Source organism: Cebidichthys violaceus, unplaced genomic scaffold, assembly GCF_023349555.1.
Source record: "Cebidichthys violaceus isolate CVI_PGR_0920_01 unplaced genomic scaffold, fCebVio1.0.p SCAF_3, whole genome shotgun sequence".
Lineage (NCBI taxonomy): Eukaryota > Metazoa > Chordata > Actinopteri > Perciformes > Stichaeidae > Cebidichthys > Cebidichthys violaceus.
In genome coordinates this window covers 22,564,666-22,587,872 of record NW_027176483.1, presented here as the reverse complement: position 1 = coordinate 22,587,872, position 23,207 = coordinate 22,564,666, and the positions used below count along the sequence as shown (strand labels likewise).

Here is a 23,207-nt window from a genome sequence, read left to right as displayed (position 1 = left end):
CATTTTATCGTTAATGTCTTTGATAATGAAGCCATTTGGGATTGGCATGTGGCTCTGCTTGGGCAGCCAAAATGTCTTGTGGATGATCAAAGTTGAGGCTTGCAAATTGGACACTTTTGATGAACTCAAAGTTTGTGGAATACAGGACTTGCATTGTCTAACTTTTCTCCATATCACATTTGAGTTCGATTCCAGCATGGGAACAATATGACGGGTATATAAGAATTTTACTGCACGCACCTCTTAATTGACAAGGTTCCACCGAGACTTGAACTCGGATCACTGGATTCAAAGTCCAGAGTGCTGACCATTACACCATGGAAACCAGAGACCAGGCTTGTTGGTTAAAGCCGAAAGTAAATGTATCAATAGTCAGTCACATCTGCCAGATGACGTTTCCGTTTCTGGGATTTCTGTCATTATGGAAGGCCCTGTTTGTGCATTGGTGATATAGTGGCAAGCATAACTGCCTTCAAACACGTCTACTTGGGCTCCATTTCCGGCCAATACATTGTTTGATGTCATTGTCGGCATTTGTCAATTGATGGCCTGCATGTGGTGGCTTGGCATTTTGTACATTTTATCGTTAATGTCTTTGATAATGAAGCCATTTGGGATTGGCATGTGGCTCTGCTTGGGCAGACAAAATGTCTTGTGGATGATCAAAGTAGAGCCTTTAAAATTAGATACTTTTGATGAACTCAAAGTTTGTGGAATACAGGACTTGCATTGTCTAACTTTTCTCCATATCACATTTGAGTTTGATTCCAGCATGGGAACAATATGACGGGTATATAAGAATTTTACAGCACGCACCTCTTAATTGACAAGGTTCCACCGAGACTTTAACTCGGATCACTGGATTCAAGGTTCAGAGTGCTGACCATTACACCATGGAACCCAGAGACCAGGCTTGTTGGTTAGGGTCGAAAGTAAATGTATCAATAGTCAGTCACGTCTGCCAGATGACGTTTCCGTTTCTGGGATTTCTGTCATTATGGAAGGCCCTATTTGTGCATTGGTGATATAGTGGCAAGCATAGCTGCCTTCAAACACGTCTACTTGGGCTCCATTTCCGGCCAATACATTGTTTGATGTCATTGTCGGCATTTGTCAATTTATGGCCTGCATGTGGTGGCTTGGCATTTCGTACATTTTATCGTTAATGTCTTTGATAATGAAGCCATTTGGGATTGGCATGTGGCTCTGCTTGGGCAGACAAAATGTCTTGTGGATGATCAAAGTTGAGGCTTGCAAAGTACACACTTTTGATGAACTCAAAGTTTGTGGAATACAGGACTTGCATTGTCGAACTTTTCTCCATATCACATTTGAGTTCTATTCCAGTATGGGAACAATATGACAGATATAAAAGAATTTCGCAGCTCTCACCTCTTAATCTATAAGGTCCCACCGAGACTTGAACTCAGATCACTGGATTCAAGGTCCAGAGTGCTGACCATTACACCATGGAACCCAGAGACCAGGCTTGTTGGCTAAGGTCGAAAGTAAATGTATCAATAGTCAGTCACGTCTGCCAGATGACGTTTCCGTTTCTGGGATTTCTGTCATTATGGAAGGCCCTATTTGTGCATTGGTGATATAGTGGCTAGCATAGCTGCCTTCAAAGTCTTCTACTTGGGCTCCATTTCCGGCCAATGCATTTTTTGATGTCATTGTCGGCCTGCATGTGGTGGCTTGGCCTTTTGTACATTTTATCGTTAATGTCTTTGATAATGAAGCCATTTGGGATTGGCATGTGGCTCTGCTTGGGCAGCCAAAATGTCTTGTGGATGATCAAAGTTGAGGCTTGCAAATTAGACACTTTTGATGAACTCAAAGTTTGTGGAATACAAGACTTGCATTGTCTAACTTTTCTCCATATCACATTTGAGTTCGATTCCAGCATGGGAACAATATGACGGGTATATAAGAATTTCACTGCATGCACCTCTTAATTGACAAGGTTCCACCGAGACTTGAACTCGGATCACTGGATTCAAAGTCCAGAGTGCTGACCATTACACCATGGAACCCAGAGACCAAGCTTGTTGGTTAAAGCCGAAAGTAAATGTATCAATAGTCAGTCACGTCTGCCAGATGACGTTTCCGTTTCTGGGATTTCTGTCATTATGGAAGGCCCTATTTGTGCATTGGTGATATAGTGGCTAGCATAGCTGCCTTCAAACACGTCTACTTGGGCTCCATTTCCGGCCAATACATTGTTTGATGTCATTGTCGGCATGTGTCAATTGATGGCCTGCATGTGGTGGCTTGGCATTTTGTACATTTTATCGTTAATATCTTTGATAATGAAGCCATTTGTGATTGGCATTTGGCTCTGCTTGGGCAGCCAAAACTGTCTTGTGGATGATCAAAGTTGAGGCTTGCAAAGTAGACACTTTTGATGAACTCAAAGTTTGTGGAATACAGGACTTGCATTGTCTAACTTTTCTCCATATCACATTTGAGTTCTATTCCAGCATGGGAACAATATGACGGGTATATAAGAATTTTACTGCACGCACCTCTTAATTGACAAGGTTCCACCGAGACTTGAACTCAGATCACTGGATTCAAGGTTCAGAGTGCTGACCATTACACCATGGAACCCAGAGACCAGGCTTGTTGGTTAAGGTCGAAAGTAAATGTATCAATAGTCAGTCACGTCTGCCAGATGACGTTTCCGTTTCTGGGATTTCTGTCATTATGGAAGGCCCTATTTGTGCATTGGTGATATAGTGGCTAGCATAGCTGCCTTCAAACACGTCTACTTGGGCTCCATTTCCGGCCAATGCATTGTTTGATGTCATTGTCGGCATGTGTCAATTGATGGTCTGCATGTGGTGGCTTGGCATTTTGTACATTTTATCGTTAATGTCTTTGATAATGAAGCCATTTGGGATTGGCATGTGGCTCTGCTTGGGCAGCCAAAATGTCTTGTGGATGATCAAAGTAGAGCCTTTAAAATTAGATACTTTTGATGAACTCAAAGTTTGTGGACTACAGGACTTGCATTGTCGAACTTTTCTCCCTATCACATTTGAGTTTGATTCCAGTATTGGAACAATATGACGGGTATATAACAGTTTCGCAGCACGCACCTCTTAGTTGACAAGGTTTCACCGAGACTTAAACTCTGATCACTGGATTCAAAGTCCAGAGTGCTGACCATTACACCATGGAACCCAGAGACCAGGCTTGTTGGTTAAGGCCGAAAGTAAATGTATCAATAGTCAGTCACGTCTGCCAGATGACGTTTCCGTTTCTGGGATTTCTGTCATTATGGAAGGCCCTATTTGTGCATTGGTGATATAGTGGCTAGCATAGCTGCCTTCCAAGCAGTTGACCTGGGATCGATTCCCAGCCAATCTGTCTTCACTCTGACGTTAAACTCCAGTCAGTCTACTGATCGGACTGATATGATTTTTTTCAACATGAAACAGTGAAGACGGATTGCAGATCAAACTCAAGCTTTATATTTGATATGTTTTCTGATTCAGTATTTGGTTTAAATATATGTTGATTGCAGACTGAATAACAGAAGGACCACAAACAACTTTCTTCATTTGGTAGAAAGATTTGTCTTTAAAATTTTAAATGGTACTTGTATCGTGCTTAATTTTCTTGTCTTCTAACCACTTAAAGCTCTTTAACACTACATGTCATCATTCACCCATTCATACACTGATGACAGGGGCTACCATGCAAGGTTTCACCTACCCATCAGGACTATCTAACATCCATACAACATTCATACACCGTAGGCACAGCTACTGCGGTGAAGTCAGCAGACACTTAACTTTTAATGCGCCTATATGCTGAAATACATGGTAAACGCATTCAAATGGCACAGATCGGGAGAGAGCGAAGGACTTTGTAAAGTTAGTGTAAAGATTAATGTGAGACAACGTCCGGTTTTCTTCAGACGAATATCTGGTTTTCAAAATAAGATGTTTCGTCTGAATGTTGGATACTTTGTTGTATACTTAAAACAAAGTATATATATTGCATAATGGAAATAAGATTAAATTAATTATATTCACATTAAGTATGAAACATGTTACCTGCATCTAAAGTTAAAAAGTTAGTATTTTATTTTATACACATATACAAAATTTGCCTACTGAATTTAACCCATCCCTAGCTCATTGGGAGCAGTGCTCTGCTGAGAAGCGCCCGGGGAGCCATTAGGGGTTCAGTGTCTTGCTCAGGGACACTTCGACACAGGACACGTCCCAGCCAAGGATCCAACTGTCGACCTTGCAGTTACCAGACGACCTTCTAAAGCCAGTGTTCCACAGTCGCCCCATCTCGTAAGTAAAAGGGGAAATACACCTAAATTGTGCGTGAAGTGTCTATATTCTTTGATTTGAGGGATGCTGGAAAGATATTAAAATGAATAATACCTGACTGAAATCTCAATTAAGATATTTTACTCAGCCAAAACTCTGAACTGAATTTGTACCTTTAAAAGGCAAATTTCTGACATTTTTAAGGTGCTATAAAAATGTTTTTCTCAATAATTCCACAGAATGACTGAGGAATACATGTTCAACACATCTCTGACTCCACACATGCAGCAAATCAGACATTTTTACTTTACCAATTAAGAGATATTTCAAAGTATAAATCATACATTTGTACTGAAAAAAATGTAATACCTGAATATTTGAAGTGTTCCAAAAATAATTTTCTCAATAATTCCAGACAATGTGTGACGGTTCACGATTAACCGTGTGGGTTTAGGAGTGGAGCACAGACTAAGGCGCAGACTCAGACACAGGACAAGGTGAGGTGGAATGCAAAGCTCTTTTACTGGGCATAAGGCAGTCAAAAATAGAAACCAAAAACAACTCCAACTGGGAGCGTGAAAAATCCAAATTGAAATAAAAGGCAAAATCACAAAAGGGCTTGGTCACAGAAGGCAAAGTCACAAACCGTGAAACGCAGAGTGCCAACAAGAGGGAGAAGCACTCGAGACGAGAAGAGTCCACGGGGAGGAAAAAGGAGCAAATGATAATCCGGGCTCAGGACACAGGAGCTCGGAATCTCGGAGACGAGGCTCCGGGGAACAGGACTCGGACTCTCGGATACGGGGCTCCGAGGAACAGGACTCGGAATCTCGGAGACGGGGCTCCGGGGAACAGGACTTGGACTCTCGGAGACGGGGCTCCGGGGAACAGGACTCGCACTCTCGGAGACGGGGTTCCGGGGAACAGGACAGTAGACCCAGGATCTCGCGTGGTCGGCCGGACTGCTGGAGTTGCTCAGGACTCGGGATCTCGGGGAGGCCGGATTGGGAACACGGGATCTCGGGGACACTGGAGCTCCGGAGGACGGAAGTCCATAGACTGGGGCTCAGGGGAATGGATTGATGGCCCAGCGGGGTAAGGGGCTGGAGGTCGCCGCAGCTCTGAGTGGCAGGAACTGGTGATCCCTGGCGTTCGGCAGCGGGGTCAGGAACTGGTAATCACTGGCGTTCGGCAGCGGGGTCAGGAACTGGTAATCACTGGCGTTCGGCAGCGGGGTCAGGAACTGGTGATCGCTGGCGTTCGGCAACGGGTCAGGAACTGGAACCCTCTGCGGCTTGGAGGAGACAGCGGCCGGGTGATCCAGGAGACGGTGGACGCGTTAACCTCCACCATCCGCAGCTTCTCACTCAGTAGCACTGGTTGGATGGTGTTGAATGCATTGGAGAAGTCAAAGAGAGTGATTCTCACAGAGCCACCGGTTCCATCCAGGTGCGACTGAGCTCGTTGCAGCAGGTAGATGATGGCGTCGTCCACTCCGACATTAGGCTGGTATGCAAATTGCAGAGGGTCCAGTGATGATTTCACCAGCGGTCGGAAGGGTCGGTTAGGGTCCAGGGGTCCCTGCGGCGGTTAGGGTCCAGGAGTCCCTGCGGCTCGGAGGAAACAGTAGCCGGGTCCGGAGGAGACGGCGACGGCTGGAACTAGAGGTCGCAGCTGCTCGGAGAAAATATCTAATAACTGAATATTTTAAGTGTTATAAGAAGAGTTTTCTCAATAGTTCCAGACAATGACTGATATGCATGTGTTGAGGACATCTCGGACTGACAGTAAAAGTCATACAGTTGAACCGAGAAAATGTATAATAGAATATTTGATGTAATATAAAAATATGTTTCTTAATAATTCTAGACAATGACTGATTTATATGTGTTCAAGACATCTTTGGCAACAACCATGCTGAAAATCAGACAATTTTACTGTACCAATTAAGGGATATTTCAAAGTAAAAGTCATATATTGTACAAAGAAAATATTTAATTGAAATTTGAAGTCTTCTAAAAACTATTTTCTCAATAATTCCAGACAATGACTGATTGCTATGTGTTCAACACATCTCTGACTCCACCCATACTGAAAATCAGACATTTTTACTGTACAGTTATTAGACGTTTTCTCGGTTCAAATATATGACTTTTACTATGAAATGTCTCTTAATTGGTACAGTAAAATTGTTTAATTTTCTGCATGGGTGGAGTCAGAGATGTCCTCAACACGTGCATATCAGAGAGGATTCTGGCATTAAAAAAAAAGCCCAAACTGCTGTATTTGGATGTATTGAACACCATTAGTGATAATCAAGTGAAATATATAGTTTGGTACATGAGAAAATTCAAATGGTACACATTGTGCCAAAATGACCATTTTGGAGACCTCGCCTGAAATGTCTGTACTGAAACCTCCCTAATTTTGTTCTGCTTCACTTTGTGAAAGTTGTCAAACTTTGCAGAGAAACTGATCACATATTATCCTATGATTTGGGAGAGGTTTAGACTTGCAGTTGCATCATTCAAAAGAGATAATCATCCTGAAAGTGCTTTTTTTTTCAGGCGAACCTGAAACTTTTCAATTTGTGCTGTGTGCCATCTTCATTTTCTCTTAACCAGTAACATACATACTGATAATTACACATCTGAACAAATCACACAAGTGTTCCCTTTAATATAACACCAAAGATATTCAAATACACCTCGTGGTTGCAGAGATATACTCTTTTTAGTATGGGTATGCATGTATGGGTATGCTGTATTTAATAAAAAAAATAGGGTTAGGGTTCAAAAGGTTTTAAACTTTTTCCTGAACTAATTTCAACCATGTCCTGAGTTAGTGCATGTTGTACAACAACACAAGTCTCAGTGTTCTCTCACACTGTGCCTGCTCACAGTGTTGTTGAGGGCAAGTATTCGTGGCTGTGCCTGTCTTAGGTTGTCCCCAGGTTTAACAGGGGGGATCTTACCCGTCATAGGCGAACCAGTCTTCCATACTCGCCCGTTTTTTTGAACATGGCTTTTTTAAATTTATCTTTTAAACTTTTTCCTGAACCAATTTCAAACCATGTCCTGAGTTCTACATTTACAACAACACAAGTCTCAGTGTTCTCACACACTATGCCTGCTCACAATGGCGTTAAGGGTCAAGTATTCGTGGCTGTGCCTGTCTTAGGTTGTCCCCAGGTTTAACAGGGGGGATCTTACCCGTCATAGGCGAACCAGTCTTCCATACTCGCCCGTTTTTTTGAACATGGCTTTTTTAAATGTATCTTTTAAACTTTTTCCTTAACTACGTTCAAACCATGTCCTGAGTTAGTGCATGTTGTACAACAACACAAGTCTCAACGTTCTCTCACAATGTGCCTGCTCACAGTGTTGTTGAGGTCAAGTATTCGTGGCTGTGCCTGTCTTAGGTTGTCCCCAGGTTTAACAGGGGGGATCTTACCCGTCATAGGCGAACCAGTCTTCCATACTCGCCCGTTTTTTTGAACATGGCTTTTTTTAATTTATCTTTTAAACTTTTTCTTAACCAATTTCAACCATGTCCTGAGTTCTACATTTACAACAACACAAGTCTCAGCGTTCTCGCACACTGTGCCTGCTCACAGTGTTGTTGAGGTCAAGTATTCGTGGCTGTGCCTGTCTTAGGTTGTCCCCAGGTTTAACAGGGGGATCTTACCCGTCATAGGCGAACCAGTCTTCCATACTCGCCCGTTTTTTTGAACATGGCTTTTTTAAATGTATCTTTTAAACATTTTCCTTAACTACTTTCAAACCATGTCCTGAGTTAGTGCATGTTGTACAACAACACAGGTCTCAGTGTTCTCTCACACTGTGCCTGCTCACAGTGTTGTTGAGGTCAAGTATTCGTGGCTGTGCCTCTCTTAGGTTGTCCCCAGGTTTAACAGGGGGGATCTTACCCGTCATAGGCGAACCAGTCTTCCATACTCGCCCGTTTTTTTGAACATGGCTTTTTTAAATTTATCTTTTAAACTTTTTCCTGAACCAATTTCAAACCATGTCCTGAGTTCTACATTTACAACAACACAAGTCTCAGTGTTCTCACACACTATGCCTGCTCACAGTGGCGTTAAGGGTCAAGTATTCGTGGCTGTGCCTGTCTTAGGTTGTCCCCAGGTTTAACAGGGGGGATCTTACCCGTCATAGGCGAACCAGTCTTCCATACTCGCCCGTTTTTTTGAACATGGCTTTTTTAAATGTATCTTTTAAACTTTTTCCTTAACTACTTTCAAACCATGTCCTGAGTTAGTGCATGTTGTACAACAACACAAGTCTCAGCGTTCTCGCACACTGTGCCTGCTCACAGTGTTGTTGAGGTCAAGTATTCGTGGCTGTGCCTGTCTTAGGTTGTCCCCAGGTTTAACAGGGGGATCTTACCCGTCATAGGCGAACCAGTCTTCCATACTCGCCCGTTTTTTTGAACATGGCTTTTTTAAATTTATCTTTTAAACTTTTTCCTGAACCAATTTCAAATCATGTCCTGAGTTCTACATTTACAACAACACAAGTCTCAGTGTTCTCACACACTATGCCTGCTCACAGTGGCGTTAAGGGTCAAGTATTCGTGGCTGTGCCTGTCTTAGGTTGTCCCCAGGTTTAACAGGGGGGATCTTACCCGTCATAGGCGAACCAGTCTTCCATACTCGCCCGTTTTTTTGAACATGGCTTTTTTAAATGTATCTTTTAAACATTTTCCTTAACTACTTTCAAACCATGTCCTGAGTTAGTGCATGTTGTACAACAACACAAGTCTCAGTGTTCTCTCACACTGTGCCTGCTCACAGTGTTGTTGAGGTCAAGTATTCGTGGCTGTGCCTGTCTTAGGTTGTCCCCAGGTTTAACAGGGGGGATCTTACCCGTCATCGGCGAACCAGTCTTCCATACTCGCCCGTTTTTTTGAACATGGCTTTTTTAAATTTATCTTTTAAACTTTTTCCTGAACCAATTTCAAACCATGTCCTGAGTTCTACATTTACAACAACACAAGTCTCAGTGTTCTCACACACTATGCCTGCTCACAGTGGCGTTAAGGGTCAAGTATTCGTGGCTGTGCCTGTCTTAGGTTGTCCCCAGGTTTAACAGGGGGGATCTTACCCGTCATAGGCGAACCAGTCTTCCATACTCGCCCGTTTTTTTGAACATGGCTTTTTTAAATGTATCTTTTAAACTTTTTCCTTAACTACGTTCAAACCATGTCCTGAGTTAGTGCATGTTGTACAACAACACAAGTCTCAGCGTTCTCTCACACTGTGCCTGCTCACAGTGTTGTTGAGGTCAAGTATTCGTGGCTGTGCCTGTCTTAGGTTGTCCCCAGGTTTAACAGGGGGGATCTTACCCGTCATAGGCGAACCAGTCTTCCATACTCGCCCGTTTTTTTGAACATGGCTTTTTTTAATTTATCTTTTAAACCTTTTCTTAACCAATTTCAACCATGTCTTGAGTTCTACATTTACAACAACACAAGTCTCAGCGTTCTCGCACACTGTGCCTGCTCACAGTGGCGTTGAGGTCAAGTATTCGTGGCTGTGCCTGTCTTAGGTTGTCCCTAGTTTTAACAGGGGGGATCATCAAACGTATAATAACAGAATATTTGAGGTAGTATAAAAATATGTTTCTCAATAATTCCAGACAATGACTGATTTATATGTGTTCAACACATCTCTGACTCCACCCATACTGAAAATCAGACATTTTTACTGTACAGTTATTAGACGTTTTCTCGGTTCAAATATATGACTTTTACGATAAAATGTCTCTTAATTGGTACAGTAAAATTGTTTAATTTTCTGCATGGGTGGAGTCAGAGATGTCCTCAACACGTGCATATCAGAGAGGATTCTGGCCTTAAAAAAAAAGCCCAAACTGCTGTATTTGGATGTATTGAACACCATTAGTGATAATCAAGTGAAATATATAGTTTGGTACATGAGAAAATTCAAATGGCACACATTGTGCCAAAATGACCATTTTGGAGACCTCGCCTGAAATGTCTGTACTGAAACCTCCCTAATTTTGTTCTGCTTCACTTTATGAAAGTCGTCAAACTTTGCAGAGAAACTGATCACATATTATCCTATGATTTGGGAGAGGTTTAGACTTGCAGTTGCATCATTCAAAAGAGATAATCATCCTGAAAGTGCTTTTTTTTTCAGGCAAACCTGAAACTTTTCAATTTGTCCTGTGTGCCATCTTCATTTTCTCTTAACCAGTAACATACATACTGATAATTACACATCTGAACAAATCACACAAGTGTTCCCTTTAATATAACACCAAAGATATTCAAATACACCTCGTGGTTGCAGAGATATACTCTTTTTAGTATGGGTATGCATGTATGGGTATGCTGTTTTTAATGAAAAAAATAGGGTTAGGGTTCAAGAGGTTTTAAACTTTTTCCTGAACTAATTTCAACCATGTCCTGAGTTAGTGCATGTTGTACAACAACACAAGTCTCAGTGTTCTCTCACACTGTGCCTGCTCACAGTGTTGTTGAGGTCAAGTATTCGTGGCTGTGCCTGTCTTAGGTTGTCCCCAGGTTTAACAGGGGGGATCTTACCCGTCATAGGCGAACCAGTCTTCCATACTCGCCTGTTTTTTTGAACATGGCTTTTTTAAATGTATCTTTTAAACTTTTTCCTGAACCAATTTCAAACCATGTCCTGAGTTCTACATTTACAACAACACAAGTCTCAGTGTTCTCACACACTATGCCTGCTCACAGTGGCGTTAAGGGTCAAGTATTCGTGGCTGTGCCTGTCTTAGGTTGTCCCCAGGTTTAACAGGGGGGATCTTACCCGTCATAGGCGAACCAGTCTTCCATACTCGCCCGATTTTTTGAACATGGCTTTTTTAAATGTATCTTTTAAACTTTTTCCTTAACTACTTTCAAACCATGTCCTGAATTAGTGCATGTTGTACAACAACACAAGTCTCAGTGTTCTCACACACTGTGCCTGCTCACAGTGTTGTTGAGCTCAAGTATTCGTGGCTGTGCCTGTCTTAGGTTGTCCCCAGGTTTAACAGGGGGATCTTACCCGTCATAGGCGAACCAGTCTTCCATACTCGCCCGTTTTTTTGAACATGGCTTTTTTAAATTTATCTTTTAAACTTTTTCCTTAACTACGTTCAAACCATGTCCTGAGTTAGTGCATGTTGTACAACAACACAAGTCTCAGCGTTCTCTCACACTGTGCCTGCTCACAGTGTTGTTGAGGTCAAGTATTCGTGGCTGTGCCTGTCTTAGGTTGTCCCCAGGTTTAACAGGGGGGATCTTACCCGTCATAGGCGAACCAGTCTTCCATACTCGCCCGTTTTTTTGAACATGGCTTTTTTTAATTTATCTTTTAAACTTTTTCTTAACCAATTTCAACCATGTCCTGAGTTCTACATTTACAACAACACAAGTCTCAGCGTTCTCGCACACTGTGCCTGCTCACAGTGTTGTTGAGGTCAAGCATTCGTGGCTGTGCCTGTCTTAGGTTGTCCCTAGTTTTAACAGGGGGGATCATCAAACGTATAATAACAGAATATTTGAGGTAGTATAAAAATATGTTTCTCAATAATTCCAGACAATGACTGATTTATATGTGTTCAACACATCTCTGACTCCACCCATACTGAAAATCAGACATTTTTACTGTACAGTTATTAGACGTTTTCTCGGTTCAAATATATGACTTTTACGATAAAATGTCTCTTAATTGGTACAGTAAAATTGTTTAATTTTCTGCATGGGTGGAGTCAGAGATGTCCTCAACACGTGCATATCAGAGAGGATTCTGGCCTTAAAAAAAAAGCCCAAACTGCTGTATTTGGATGTATTGAACACCATTAGTGATAATCAAGTGAAATATATAGTTTGGTACATGAGAAAATTCAAATGGCACACATTGTGCCAAAATGACCATTTTGGAGACCTCGCCTGAAATGTCTGTACTGAAACCTCCCTAATTTTGTTCTGCTTCACTTTATGAAAGTCGTCAAACTTTGCAGAGAAACTGATCACATATTATGCTATGATTTGGGAGAGGTTTAGACTTGCAGTTGCATCATTCAAAAGAGATAATCATCCTGAAAGTGCTTTTTTTTTCAGGCAAACCTGAAACTTTTCAATTTGTCCTGTGTGCCATCTTCATTTTCTCTTAACCAGTAACATACATACTGATAATTACACATCTGAACAAATCACACAAGTGTTCCCTTTAATATAACACCAAAGATATTCAAATACACCTCGTGGTTGCAGAGATATACTCTTTTTAGTATGGGTATGCATGTATGGGTATGCTGTTTTTAATGAAAAAAATAGGGTTAGGGTTCAAGAGGTTTTAAACTTTTTCCTGAACTAATTTCAACCATGTCCTGAGTTAGTGCATGTTGTACAACAACACAAGTCTCAGTGTTCTCTCACACTGTGCCTGCTCACAGTGTTGTTGAGGGCAAGTATTCGTGGCTGTGCCTGTCTTAGGTTGTCCCCAGGTTTAACAGGGGGGATCTTACCCGTCATAGGCGAACCAGTCTTCCATACTCGCCTGTTTTTTTGAACATGGCTTTTTTAAATGTATCTTTTAAACTTTTTCCTGAACCAATTTCAAACCATGTCCTGAGTTCTACATTTACAACAACACAAGTCTCAGTGTTCTCACACACTATGCCTGCTCACAGTGGCGTTAAGGGTCAAGTATTCGTGGCTGTGCCTGTCTTAGGTTGTCCCCAGGTTTAACAGGGGGGATCTTACCCGTCATAGGCGAACCAGTCTTCCATACTCGCCCGTTTTTTTGAACATGGCTTTTTTAAATGTATCTTTTAAACTTTTTCCTTAACTACTTTCAAACCATGTCCTGAATTAGTGCATGTTGTACAACAACACAAGTCTCAGCGTTCTCGCACACTGTGCCTGCTCACAGTGTTGTTGAGGTCAAGTATTCGTGGCTGTGCCTGTCTTAGGTTGTCCCCAGGTTTAACAGGGGGATCTTACCCGTCATAGGCGAACCAGTCTTCCATACTCGCCCGTTTTTTTGAACATGGCTTTTTTAAATTTATCTTTTAAACTTTTTCCTGAACCAATTTCAAATCATGTCCTGAGTTCTACATTTACAACAACACAAGTCTCAGTGTTCTCACACACTATGCCTGCTCACAGTGGCGTTAAGGGTCAAGTATTCGTGGCTGTGCCTGTCTTAGGTTGTCCCCAGGTTTAACAGGGGGGATCTTACCCGTCATAGGCGAACCAGTCTTACATACTCGCCCGTTTTTTTGAACATGGCTTTTTTAAATGTATCTTTTAAACATTTTCCTTAACTACTTTCAAACCATGTCCTGAGTTAGTGCATGTTGTACAACAACACAGGTCTCAGTGTTCTCTCACACTGTGCCTGCTCACAGTGTTGTTGAGGTCAAGTATTCGTGGCTGTGCCTCTCTTAGGTTGTCCCCAGGTTTAACAGGGGGGATCTTACCCGTCATAGGCGAACCAGTCTTCCATACTCGCCCGTTTTTTTGAACATGGCTTTTTTAAATTTATCTTTTAAACTTTTTCCTGAACCAATTTCAAACCATGTCCTGAGTTCTACATTTACAACAACACAAGTCTCAGTGTTCTCACACACTATGCCTGCTCACAGTGGCGTTAAGGGTCAAGTATTCGTGGCTGTGCCTGTCTTAGGTTGTCCCCAGGTTTAACAGGGGGGATCTTACCCGTCATAGGCGAACCAGTCTTCCATACTCGCCCGTTTTTTTGAACATGGCTTTTTTAAATTTATCTTTTAAACTTTTTCCTGAACCAATTTCAAACCATGTCCTGAGTTCTACATTTACAACAACACAAGTCTCAGTGTTCTCACACACTATGCCTGCTCACAGTGGCGTTAAGGGTCAAGTATTCGTGGCTGTGCCTGTCTTAGGTTGTCCCCAGGTTTAACAGGGGGGATCTTACCCGTCATAGGCGAACCAGTCTTCCATACTCGCCCGTTTTTTTGAACATGGCTTTTTTAAATGTATCTTTTAAACTTTTTCCTTAACTACGTTCAAACCATGTCCTGAGTTAGTGCATGTTGTACAACAACACAAGTCTCAGCGTTCTCTCACACTGTGCCTGCTCACAGTGTTGTTGAGGTCAAGTATTCGTGGCTGTGCCTGTCTTAGGTTGTCCCCAGGTTTAACAGGGGGGATCTTACCCGTCATAGGCGAACCAGTCTTCCATACTCGCCCGTTTTTTTGAACATGGCTTTTTTAAATGTATCTTTTAAACTTTTTCCTTAACTACTTTCAAACCATGTCCTGAGTTAGTGCATGTTGTACAACAACACAAGTCTCAGCGTTCTCGCACACTGTGCCTGCTCACAGTGTTGTTGAGGTCAAGTATTCGTGGCTGTGCCTGTCTTAGGTTGTCCCCAGGTTTAACAGGGGGATCTTACCCGTCATAGGCGAACCAGTCTTCCATACTCGCCCGTTTTTTTGAACATGGCTTTTTTAAATTTATCTTTTAAACTTTTTCCTGAACCAATTTCAAATCATGTCCTGAGTTCTACATTTACAACAACACAAGTCTCAGTGTTCTCACACACTATGCCTGCTCACAGTGGCGTTAAGGGTCAAGTATTCGTGGCTGTGCCTGTCTTAGGTTGTCCCCAGGTTTAACAGGGGGGATCTTACCCGTCATAGGCGAACCAGTCTTCCATACTCGCCCGTTTTTTTGAACATGGCTTTTTTAAATGTATCTTTTAAACATTTTCCTTAACTACTTTCAAACCATGTCCTGAGTTAGTGCATGTTGTACAACAACACAAGTCTCAGTGTTCTCTCACACTGTGCCTGCTCACAGTGTTGTTGAGGTCAAGTATTCGTGGCTGTGCCTGTCTTAGGTTGTCCCCAGGTTTAACAGGGGGGATCTTACCCGTCATCGGCGAACCAGTCTTCCATACTCGCCCGTTTTTTTGAACATGGCTTTTTTAAATTTATCTTTTAAACTTTTTCCTGAACCAATTTCAAACCATGTCCTGAGTTCTACATTTACAACAACACAAGTCTCAGTGTTCTCACACACTATGCCTGCTCACAGTGGCGTTAAGGGTCAAGTATTCGTGGCTGTGCCTGTCTTAGGTTGTCCCCAGGTTTAACAGGGGGGATCTTACCCGTCATAGGCGAACCAGTCTTCCATACTCGCCCGTTTTTTTGAACATGGCTTTTTTAAATGTATCTTTTAAACTTTTTCCTTAACTACGTTCAAACCATGTCCTGAGTTAGTGCATGTTGTACAACAACACAAGTCTCAGCGTTCTCTCACACTGTGCCTGCTCACAGTGTTGTTGAGGTCAAGTATTCGTGGCTGTGCCTGTCTTAGGTTGTCCCCAGGTTTAACAGGGGGGATCTTACCCGTCATAGGCGAACCAGTCTTCCATACTCGCCCGTTTTTTTGAACATGGCTTTTTTTAATTTATCTTTTAAACTTTTTCTTAACCAATTTCAACCATGTCTTGAGTTCTACATTTACAACAACACAAGTCTCAGCGTTCTCGCACACTGTGCCTGCTCACAGTGGCGTTGAGGTCAAGTATTCGTGGCTGTGCCTGTCTTAGGTTGTCCCTAGTTTTAACAGGGGGGATCATCAAACGTATAATAACAGAATATTTGAGGTAGTATAAAAATATGTTTCTCAATAATTCCAGACAATGACTGATTTATATGTGTTCAACACATCTCTGACTCCACCCATACTGAAAATCAGACATTTTTACTGTACAGTTATTAGACGTTTTCTCGGTTCAAATATATGACTTTTACGATAAAATGTCTCTTAATTGGTACAGTAAAATTGTTTAATTTTCTACATGGGTGGAGTCAGAGATGTACTCAACACGTGCATATCAGAGAGGATTCTGGCCTTAAAAAAAAAGCCCAAACTGCTGTATTTGGATGTATTGAACACCATTAATGATAATCAAGTGAAATATATAGTTTGGTACATGAGAAAATTCAAATGGCACACATTGTGCCAAAATGACCATTTTGGAAACCTCGCCTGAAATGTCTGTACTGAAACCTCCCTAATTTTGTTCTGCTTCACTTTATGAAAGTCGTCAAACTTTGCAGAGAAACTGATCACATATTATCCTATGATTTGGGAGAGGTTTAGACTTGCAGTTGCATCATTCAAAAGAGATAATAATCCTGAAAGTGCTTTTTTTTTCAGGCAAACCTGAAACTTTTCAATTTGTCCTGTGTGCCATCTTCATTTTCTCTTAACCAGTAACATACATACTGATAATTACACATCTGAACAAATCACACAAGTGTTCCCTTTAATATAACACCAAAGATATTCAAATACACCTCGTGGTTGCAGAGATATACTCTTTTTAGTATGGGTATGCATGTATGGGTATGCTGTTTTTAATAAAAAAAATAGGGTTAGGGTTCAAGAGGTTTTAAACTTTTTCCTGAACTAATTTCAACCATGTCCTGAGTTAGTGCATGTTGTACAACAACACAAGTCTCAGCGTTCTCTCACACTGTGCCTGCTCACAGTGTTGTTTAGGTCAAGTATTCGTGGCTGTGCCTGTCTTAGGATGTCCCCAGGTTTAACAGGGGGGATCTTACCCGTCATAGGCGAACCAGTCTTCCATACTCGCCCGTTTTTTTGAACATGGCTTTTTTAAATTTATCTTTTAAACTTTTTCCTGAACCAGTTTCAAACCATGTCCTGAGTTCTACATTTACAACAACACAAGTCTCAGTGTTCTCACACACTATGCCTGCTCACAGTGGCGTTAAGGGTCAAGTATTCGTGGCTGTGCCTGTCTTAGGTTGTCCCCAGGTTTAACAGGGGGGATCTTACCCGTCATAGGCGAACCAGTCTTCCATACTCGCCCGTTTTTTTGAACATGGCTTTTTTAAATGTATCTTTTAAACTTTTTCCTTAACTACTTTCAAACCATGTCCTGAGTTAGTGCATGTTGTACAACAACACAAGTCTCAGCGTTCTCGCACACTGTGCCTGCTCACAGTGTTGTTGAGGTCAAGTATTCGTGGCTGTGCCTGTCTTAGGTTGTCCCCAGGTTTAACAGGGGGATCATCAAACGTATAATAACAGAATATTTGAGGTAATATAAAAATATGTTTGTCAATAATTCTAGACAATGACTGATTTATATGTGTTCAAGACATCTTTGGCAACAACCATGCTGAAAATCAGACAATTTTACTGTACCAATTAAGAGATATTTCAAAGTAAAAGTCATACCTTGTACAAAGAAAATATTTAATTGAATATTTGAAGTCTTCTAAAAACTATTTTCTCAATAATTCCAGACAATGACTGATTTATGTGTTCAACACATCTCTGACTCCACCCATACTGAAAATCAGACATTTTTACTGTACAGTTATTAGACGTTTTCTCGGTTCAAATATATGACTTTTACTATAAAATGTCTTTTAATTGGTACAGTAAAATTGTTTAATTTTCTGCATGGGTGGAGTCAGAGATGTCCTCAACACGTGCATATCAGAGAGGATTCTGGCATTAAAAAAAAAGCCCAAACTGCTGTATTTGGATGTATTGAACACCATTAGTGATAATCAAGTGAAATATATAGTTTGGTACATGAGAAAATTCAAATGGCACATATTGTGCCAAAATGACCATTTTGGAGACCTCGCCTGAAATGTCTGTACTGAAACCTCCCTAATTTTGTTCTGCTTCACTTTATGAAAGTTGTCAAACTTTGCAGAGAAACTGATCACATATTATCCTATGATTTTGGAGAGGTTTAGACTTGCAGTTGCATCATTCAAAAGAGATAATCATCCTGAAAGTGCTTTTTTTTTTCAGGCGAACCTGAAACTTTTCAATTTGTGCTGTGTGCCATCTTCATTTTCTCTTAACCAGTAACATACATACTGATAATTACACATCTGAACAAATCACACAAGTGTTCCCTTTAATATAACACCAAAGATATTCAAATACACCTCGTGGTTGCAGAGATATACTCTTTTTAGTATGGGTATGCATGTATGGGTATGCTGTATTTAATAAAAAAAATAGGGTTAGGGTTCAAGAGGTTTTAAACTTTTACCTTAACTACTTTCAAACCATGTCCTGAGTTAGTGCATGTTGTACAACAACACAAGTCTCAGTGTTCTCTCACACTGTGCCTGCTCACTGTGGTGTTGAGGTCAAGTATTCGTGGCTGTGCCTGTCTTAGGTTGTCCCCAGGTTTAACAAGTGGGATCTTACCCGTCATAGGCGAACCAGTCTTCCATACTCGCCCGTTTTGTTGAACATGGCTTTTTTAAAATGTATCTTTCAAACTTTTTCCTTAACTAATTTCAAACCATGTCCTGAGTTAGTGCATGTTGTACAACAACACAAGTCTCAGCGTTCTCACACACTGTGCCTGCTCACAGTGGTGTTGAGGTCAAGTATTCGTGACACAAGTACAATGCAAATAAAATAAATTGCTCTTACTGTTCGTAGCTCTCCTTCTGCGTTCAGGCTGTAGCGAGGACGTCCAGGGCACTTCACAATGTAGGAGGTGAAGAGGATTTCAAGTCTTCAATGTTTCACTCCTGCTGCAGAACCAGGGTCACAACAAAAATACCGGCTCAGCACAACACAAACACAATGCAAACAAACAATAAGATGGCACAGCGGCTAGATAACAAAGTAACGGTACCTAGCGTGGGAATCCAGTCAGTCTCAGTGTTATGCTAATGTTTGGCTAATAAAGTTAGCAAAAGACATCTAATTTTTCTACATAACACACAGTCACAACAAACACATCGGCTCAGAGATGACAGAAAGCAGCACAACTCAAATAAGAAGTAGTTATATCAGCTCTTACTGTTCGTAGCTCTCCTTCTGGGTCCTCAGCTAGCTTCAAAAGTCTGCAGACCAGATGAAAACCGTGGCTGAAATGAGTCCAACTAATTAGCTAACTAGCATTAGCAGTGTTGACAAAAAACGAAGTTTTCTTCATAACTGAATCTCCTCAGCTGGTGTTATCTCTGAAGCTCCTCTCTCGAAATGAAGCCCTCCAGCTCAGTCCTGCAGAAGAAAGAACTCGAGACCTCAAGACTCGACGTTCTAGAGCGATAGATATGATATCACTGACGGCCTGTCAATCAAACCTGTCAAGGCGGCGAGGTGACGTCAGCTGCACTTACTTGAGCAATTTGCCAATCAAATGAAAACAAAAATAAACAAATGTGTCCACTTGCTCTGAGCATGCGCATTGCTGTTTTCCAACACTACCGGTACTTGACTTTACGAGACAAGCCAAACTTAATACACCATTTTAAAGCTATTCTATCCAGTCACTTATCGTACGTTGTATATTAATGATAAAGTACAACCGAGGATGTTTTATGTCATGCATTAAAACCTCCTGGACCCGAGAGACCCCACTGCTCCCCAACTACTTCTCAGCAAATCAAATTTGAGAAATTTGACGCACGGGTATTTTCTTTATTCTGATTGGCTAACGGATTCTGTCATTCAAAGTCACGTTGGCTTGTCTCAACAGAGCAGGCTGTGACGCGTCTATGGAAGGTTTATTGGGTTAAATCGGCCCTTCACACAGGCTGTAAGGAGAAAATCCCTTGGATGACAAACATTAACCGTCTCAGAGAGGATCCAGGCTCTCTAAATGATGCCAAACTGCTGCATATGGACAGATTGAACACCAATAGTGATAAAAGAAGTGAAATATATAATTATATAGTATATAAAATTACAATGGAACAGCTGGAACAAAATTACATTTTGGATCTCTGTACTGAAACAACTCTAGCTCTTAAAAGCTTCACTTTATCAAAGTAAAAATTTGTTTAGAGACCCTCAACATATAGCTATATGATCTGGGAGAGCTTGAAAGCTCTTATCTACATGATTTCTAATAAAGAAATATCCTGAAATTGCTTTTTTTTCAGGCGACAATTTGAATTTTCAATTTGTGCTGTGTGCCATCTTAATGTACTCTTAACCAGTAACATATATACTGATATTTACACATATCAACACATCTCACAAGTGTTAGGGTTATTTTAATACCAAAAGTATTAAAATAGCCCTTACAGTTGCAACGCTACACTCATTATCGTATGGGTATGCTAGTTTCGAGGAGAGGCCTAAAAATAGGGCTAGAGTCCAGAAAATCCACGTGTTTTTTTTTTTGCTGAGAGCTTCACCATTGCTTCTAATTATTTCTAACATTAACATTAGCAGTTTCAACCTGGCATATGTTTTAACATTAAGGCGTCTGTGACTGTCACCAAAACCTTTTTACTTTGAATATGTGGTGTCAAAAAATGTTTAATTCACATTCCAGATTGCCTCGACCATTAATATAATAGGATGTTTGCCTCTAAATGTGCTTTTTTATTGTTAAAATCCCACAGATTGTTCATAAAAACACAAAATAAATGGTTAGAAGTGTGCAGATTATATTTTGTCCTGAAATCTCTCATGAAAATCTTACTTGTTTTTGTTTATTCTGTGTTTTTCTGCTTTTATCAGGATGAAGTTGATTGTGACCAGAGATGATCATGAACGCATATGAGGAATTCAAGACCATAATCATGGCAAAATCTAACACCGCCACTGCTGCGAGGGCTAGACAAGAAGCATGGCGAAATATCGCCGACACATGTTGGGAAAATGTATTGGCTAATTGTAAGTGCCTCATCACCCCAATCAATCAGACTATATTTCTTTAAATGTGCCGGCTGGCAGTAGGCTTAATGGAATGCATCATCGAATGAGTAATATTGATCTCAACTCTTTCAGAATAAGTAGATAAAAACAAGCCCAAAGAGAATCTAATTGATACGAATGAATAGATACTTATGAGGATATATGTACTGTATGCACTTATGTATCATGCACTATGTGTATATACATGTATGTGTATACTACCATATAGAAGTAGGAGTTTGAATATGTGTGTGTGAATCTGTGTATGGGTGGATCAGTATGTTTTATTATTCATAATCAGAAATTCAATCAATTGGAGCAGTGTGTGTGATTCTCTGTATTCTTATCATGAGTCCATCTTAATCGTGTTCTACAGTCATGACATGCTATAGTGTACTAATAACACTGACATATGATTATGAGTGCTTTCAACCCAGCCATCAAGAGGACATGGGAGCAAGTAAAGACTGAGCACAACAACATGATTCAGAATACAGTATGTGCCATGGTGATGTACTGAACAGCTTGTCAGTGTCATATCCTTCATATCTTAGCAAACAAAAAGAGGGCTGATACGGTCAAGACGGGGGGAGGACCTAAGACTCCAGATTTTACTCCTGCTGAGGAGCTGGCCCTCCAGCACAATAGGGGTAGGCCCATAATGGAGGGCATAGCTGGGGGCAGCTCCTCTGGAGAGGTGGGCAGTACTGGGAGGAGGCCTTATCTCAAAGGTGGGTGCACTTCATTCTATGAGTTTCCTTCATAATTAGTCATTTGGTTAACCATCGTCACATTTTGCAGCGGCTTTCCCGATGTTCTCCACATCGCCGACACTGTACAAAAATGTACCACTCGCAAAAAAGCGCAAGGCTATGCATGCAGTCTGTGAGACGGTCAATGGTGTTCTCAATGTATGACTCAAGAAGGTCTAGTAAAGAAATGATTCCTTTTCGGCAGAATCGATAGCGCTCGTATAGGAAGTCATCATGATGTGATAACGGATCTTGGCGATCTCGAAGAACTCTCTCCCTATAAAACTCTAATCTAACTAATATCGCTCCTGGGGATGGGATCTCTGGGATCTCTGAGGAAGGGAGCTGCCATTTTTTCCGGGGGAGTGGCAAGCTAATCCAGCTAACTTAAATTAGCCTGCGCTGGAGCAGGTTCAAGTTTATGGATGTGTTGCTATGGTGATTTTGCCAAAATTGCTTCGTGGAACCGAAAAGCCTGACTTATGTAATCTTATCCTGAAAATGATCCGGCTAACTCAGTTAGCCAGGAACGAGGAACGGGGCCCTGAACAAGGTGACACCACATATTCACATTTGCATAGACACTCATTATTTATTCTGGTTCTATTTAATAACAAAAGAAGAACTTGTTGTTAGTGCCGGCCAATGAACCTCCTTAATTCTTATGTTGCTAGAGCAGCTAGACATGGTGCAGAACACACCGTTAACTCATGAAAACAACAGGAGGCACACATTAAGATGGCACCACATGCCTACTGTGAGTGAACACATTCAAAACAGAATGAAAGCAACAAGAAGAAAACATCAAAAAGAATTATCCAAATCCTACCAGGCGGACTCCTCTAAATGTTTAAAATCAAACAGTGCAGCAATACCTCAAAAGATTAAAACACACTACGGCCAAATAAATATAAACTCAGTGCAAATGACATCAGGACATACAGGTAAAACAACAGGACATTTGGCAAACGATCATTTATAATAATCCCACGGAGGACTAAGATTGTCAATAACCAGAGAGAGATAAATTGGCGGTTTTAGCTCCAGTCAGTTTGTTCAGAGACTCCTTCACTAACAGCTTTGATCATCAACACTGATGATGTCCTCAAGCTACTAAATCAGCTTGGGTTGACACGCCCCACTTTAAAGAAAGATCTTCAGAAAAAACAACGACTACATTTAATTGCGGAGGTTCACTTTTCCTGTGCTGTAAAAAAACGTTGGTTAAGAACAATGATAAGACATCGCAGATAAAGCAGCAGCGTGATACTGAATGGGTTTTAACCACACATTTAAAATACAATAAAAGATGCTCCTCTGATAAAAACAATAAAAAAGTGAAAATAATTTGCAGCTGACAAAAGTTGGCCAGTGAAAAAGCTAGACTGCATGTAGCTTTGTAACCAGAAACCAGTGTAGAGACTTGCAGCAGCT

At 41.1% G+C, this 23,207-nt stretch overlaps 5 non-coding genes across 5 annotated transcripts; all 5 read right to left on the bottom strand.

Moving 5' to 3' along the window:
• Positions 1-253: 253 nt before the first annotated feature.
• Positions 254-326, bottom strand: trnaq-uug (transfer RNA glutamine (anticodon UUG)). Its single transcript has one exon. It is a non-coding gene; the product is annotated as a tRNA-Gln (tRNA).
• A 503-nt stretch (positions 327-829) lies between these two features.
• trnaq-uug (transfer RNA glutamine (anticodon UUG)) lies at positions 830-901 on the bottom strand. The gene has a single exon. It is a non-coding gene; the product is annotated as a tRNA-Gln (tRNA).
• A 504-nt stretch (positions 902-1,405) lies between these two features.
• On the bottom strand, positions 1,406-1,477 carry trnaq-uug (transfer RNA glutamine (anticodon UUG)). Its single transcript has one exon. It is a non-coding gene; the product is annotated as a tRNA-Gln (tRNA).
• A 487-nt stretch (positions 1,478-1,964) lies between these two features.
• On the bottom strand, positions 1,965-2,036 carry trnaq-uug (transfer RNA glutamine (anticodon UUG)). The gene has a single exon. It is a non-coding gene; the product is annotated as a tRNA-Gln (tRNA).
• A 505-nt stretch (positions 2,037-2,541) lies between these two features.
• trnaq-uug (transfer RNA glutamine (anticodon UUG)) lies at positions 2,542-2,613 on the bottom strand. Its single transcript has one exon. It is a non-coding gene; the product is annotated as a tRNA-Gln (tRNA).
• Positions 2,614-23,207: the final 20,594 nt, after the last annotated feature.